At 48.1% G+C, this 4,662-nt stretch overlaps 2 non-coding genes across 2 annotated transcripts; both read right to left on the bottom strand.

Annotated features, from left to right (window-relative positions):
* Nucleotides 1–2,175: 2,175 nt before the first annotated feature.
* trnae-cuc (transfer RNA glutamic acid (anticodon CUC)) lies at nucleotides 2,176–2,247 on the bottom strand. Its single transcript has one exon. It is a non-coding gene; the product is annotated as a tRNA-Glu (tRNA).
* Nucleotides 2,248–4,569: 2,322 nt separating this feature from the next.
* Nucleotides 4,570–4,662, bottom strand: trnar-ucg (transfer RNA arginine (anticodon UCG)). The gene is made up of 2 exons: nucleotides 4,626–4,662; nucleotides 4,570–4,605 (listed from the first exon to the last, which is right to left on the bottom strand). It is a non-coding gene; the product is annotated as a tRNA-Arg (tRNA).

Here is a 4,662-nt window from a genome sequence, read left to right as displayed (position 1 = left end):
CAGGGCATTCCGGAGTACAGTTGACAAGAGGGACCCAAAGGCACAAGCTCACTGTTCGCTGAATTCGGAAGTATAGTGAAAAGCCTTTTCTCATTCCGGCCTTCCTCATTCAGGGCAACAGGAAGGAACGAAAAGTAAGACATTATGATAGGTCGTTGTTGAGTTTGTGGATAGAGTGCCATGTAGAGTTTCGGACGCTCCATTATAGAAAATAGGCCAATAAAATGGAAACAGTGCAAGTAAGTTATACAATGTCGTTTTCAGCACCAAGAACTGGGTTATATAAAGAATTTGTCCAAGCCTGCCATTTGTTCATTCCAAGACGAGGAGACTGAGATTTAAAACAGAGATAAAATGAATGTTAACAGCCTTTTTTTCTGTGCAAAGGAGACCAAATTATTTGACATTGGAATATTTGAAAGGAACGTGGGCAGCAACGTTTCCGTGAAGAGTTCAGTGAATATGTGGTATGAGCTGCCAGAAGTAGATCAAGCAGGTAGAACAGTTTCACGGAAGGGCGGGCCCTAGAGGAATATGATCCGCACGCAGGAAACTGGGACTTACTCTGGTGGGAAGGTGGTCGGAATGGATCTTTGAGTCGAAGAGCCTGTATCAATTCATAATTCCTTCACGACTCGTATCAGTGGGTTATGTCAGATATCACTGGACAGACATGATATGGAAGGCAATGGCAAAGAAGAATGCTTGGTTACTAAGCCGACTACCGCTGTGATCAGGCGATGGAGATACAGACGCATTGCTGAACAATCATGTTGTCTCTGACTCACTTTTCACTTCTTACGGGCAATGCGGAACAATGTCATCCCGTGATGCATTCACCGCCGGGACGAATGTGTAAACACGAAGACTTCGATCAACCACCAACAGTCAGAATCAGAGTAGACACTGGTGCGTTGACTGTCCTCTTTCTAATTAAACGTGTCTTGCTGGTGCACAGGTAGACAGATAGCAAATAGATTAGATGAAGAAGCTTACATGAGCGCTAAACGGGCACAGTATATTGTCATGAAACGGTTTTTGATCTCACCGGTAAAGCAGATGAAATTAATGAAACATTCCAACAGTTCCACTGCAGGGACCTGGAACCTGGAATAGTCGAATCACTCCACTCACCATGTACAGATTCTTCAGAGCGAAACGAGCAGGAGGTCCTTCTCGGAGGTAGAGAGGTTACAGACGAACTTAGACTGGGAGAATGGAAAAAGAAGTGGCAGATGGGATGCAGTGCAGGGAGATACATGGTCGAACACTTTGCTATCAAAAATGAAGGAGCACACTTTCTAAAAGGAGAGAAAATGCAAGCAATAAAACTGAGGCGCTAAGAGCCTTGGGAGTCCTTGTACAGGCCTCCAATTGCGACGTACACAACTGCACCATAATGTCCCAAAGGCTAATTTGTAGGGTGAATCTGTGGTGATAAAGGCACATGTTCACTTTCATTTCAAGAGGACTAGAATATAAAGCAAGGATGTGATTCAGAGACTTTACAAAGCACTGGTGAGGCCTTGCTTGGAGTATTGTAAGCATTTTTAGTTCCTTTACCTGAGGAAGTATTGCTGACCTGGACAGAGTTCCAAGGAGATTCACAGAAATGATGCTAGGATGGATTGGCTAGTGACATGAAGAGCGTTTGCCGGCGCCGGGCCCGCATTCACTGGAATTCAGTAGGTTGCGCGGTGACCTCATTGAAACCTATCGAATGGTGAAAGGCCTTGATAGGGCGGATGTTGAGAGGATGTTTCCTATGGTGGGAGAAAATAAGACCAAAGGACGGAGCCTCGCGATAGGGGACCGTCCTTTTAGAACAGAGATGAGGAGTGAGTTCTTTAGCCATAGAGCGGTGAATCTGTTGAATTTGTTGCCACGAGCCCCTGTGGAGTCCAAGTTTTTTTGTATAATTGTCAGAGATCGATAGATTGTTGATTGATCAGGGCATGAAATGATACAAAAGCAGGAGAATGGGGCTCAGAGGAAATGTCGAAGCAAACCCGATGTGCCCGAGGGCCTAATTCTGATCCTATATTTTGTGGTTTTATGGTGCTGAATCAGGCCAATGCTGGTTAAGCATAGACAGGAATGGGGTTATAGTGGAAGCAAGCTAATCCACACCATAATATAAAATTAGCACATTAAATTACAGCGACAATATGTTAATTCCCTGACCGGGAATCGAACCCGGGCCGCGGCGGTGAGAGCGCCGAATCCTAACCACTAGACCACCAGGGAAGCTGATAAAGCGCTGCACACAGCAATACACAACTATCAAATGAGCAAAATACTTTATACTTCATACTTTATTGTCGCCAAACAATTGATACTAGAACGTACAATCATCACAGCGATATTTGACTCTGCATGAGTAAATGTGATAAGTATTGCCAATAATCCACCGCTCAGCATTTTGCACATCCCTTGTTCATCCAGTGCTTCTGGTTAAGGAACACTCTGGACTCTGAATGAATCTGAGGTAAACACTCGTTCTCCGTGTCGTTATAAAGATTGTGACATTCAGATTCTCTTATGAGCCCTGGGTCATTTTTATTTCTGTCTATCGCCTGGAAGCAATTCAGTGGTCGGCCCTACGATCCCGCAACCACATCACTGTTGCCGATACATCTGGTGGCTTCTTCCTAAAGGCTGATTTATACTTCTGCGACACTTCGACGCCGTAACCTACGCAAGTGGCCAACGCGCTTTGTGAGCATCCCTCCGCCTGGATGGAGGTAGGAGAAAGAAAAGCAGACGTTCAGAATGCCCGAAATATGGTCTGGGGATGGAATGGTAGGCTTTCCTGGAATGGCGGCGACTCCTGGGCTGGGCGAGGAGCTGCAGCGCAGGACGAGGAAATCCAGGCAGGACGTGGCTCTTGGAGTAGATTTGGCTCTGTTCTTGGACTCGGCTTGATTAGACTCTTACGTACGGGGCCGGGACCCTCCTTGGAGCGCAGGGCCGGGACCCTTCTAGGACGCAGGGCAGGGACCTTTCCAGGGCGCAAGGCCGGGACACTTTTAAGGTGCAGGGCCGGGACACTTCTAGGACACAATGTACGGACCCTTCCAGGACGCAGGGCCGGAACCCTTCTGGGACACACAGGCGGGTCCCTTCTAGGACGCAGTGCCGGGATAACTGTCGAGGATACTTGCCGAGGTGACTGCCGAGGAAACCGCCGAGGTACTGTGAGGGTTTCAGACTGGGAGGGTAAGGGAACAATCCGGCAGCCAATCCTTGGTTTCCAGAGGTATTTATGTGCTAGCCCAAAACGAGAATCAGGCGCCTCAATTAAGGCACTCAATGGAACAAGGGAACACAGGAAAACCCGGAATAAGGATCGATGAACCGGAATGTGAACGGGAATGCGGATTTCACGGACCGGACCATCACAGGTACATGGACTGTTTTACTTAGCCAACGAAATGGGAGACATATCTGGACTCATGCGAGTGTCCATGGCTACACATTGAATTTGGAGTTAGTAGGAGGAACCGAAGCAGAAACTGTTGAGGTGAGGACCAGTTCTGCCAGACGGAGGATGGTGATGATAGAGGGGAACTGGTTGGTTCTTTCCTTGAGAAATGTGGAGATTTTTAAGGCCTTTTAATACGGGGACTGGACGTTCACAGAGAATATGAGATGGTCATAGCCAGGGAACTGGAATTTAGTGAGTCGATCAAGAGCTCGGGAAGGTTCGCGAATGCAGGTGGGAAGGGACTGAGTATGGGGCATAGGATGGACTGGAGCTATGCGAACACATAATCAGTGGGGCAGGAGTAGGCCGAGACAATGAGCCTACCTGGACAATCAGATTTGTGAATCGAGTAGGAGGTAGAGCGAGCAGTTCAGGGCAATGGAACCATGAGTTTTGTACAGTGAATGCAGGTTCTCCAGAGTTGATGACGTCTGTAATAATGTCGGAGACAGTTCTGTGGTCGTCCGCACCCCGGAGACAGTTCTGTGATTGTCCGCAGTCGGGATTATTCAAGGTGTAGGGATGAAGACGTGTCTGAGAGTTCCCGCCTTGTCTCAGCAAGGTAGAGGTCAGTCCGCCACTCTACAACAGCAGCACTTTGTCTGCGTGATTGAAGGTAAATTTGGGGATGGGGGTTGAGATTCGGGAGGGCAGCGTATTCAGAGGGTGTCCTGATGCTGAGGCGGTTGATGACCAGTTGGCAATTAGTGATGAAGATATCCCAGAACAGGCAGAGGACCAGTGCGCTGAGTCCAAGAAGAGAAGGAGGGTTGGAGACAGGACAATGTACCGTCACTGCTGGGTGGTGAATCCTCGCCGATGAGGTGTGCTCGGAGACGGAGCTCAATGGGAAATAAACTTCACCTTCCCAGCAGCACCTCCTGAGCGTCTGAGAAGCTCCAACCAATTGTTTATGAAAGTGTCTGCAGAAATACCACATAATATGATATGTTGTGAAGACGAGGCATTACATTTTCACCGATGGTGCAGTACTCCGGTTAATCCCCACGCGGCATTAAGACAACCAGTTGGCTGCATGGAGTGAGGGACAGAATGGAACCGAATCCGCCAGGTTTTCAAAACGACCGTGGCAGGACTCGAACCTGCAATCTTCTGATAACTTCCACCATGTCAAGCACCGAAGTCAGACGCCTTATCCATTAGGCCACACCGCC

This window comes from Mobula birostris, chromosome 13 (assembly GCF_030028105.1).
Source record: "Mobula birostris isolate sMobBir1 chromosome 13, sMobBir1.hap1, whole genome shotgun sequence".
In the NCBI taxonomy this organism is placed as follows: Eukaryota; Metazoa; Chordata; class Chondrichthyes; order Myliobatiformes; family Myliobatidae; genus Mobula; species Mobula birostris.
Note: the sequence above shows the minus strand (reverse complement) of the source record. Positions and strands in the feature narration are given on the sequence as shown.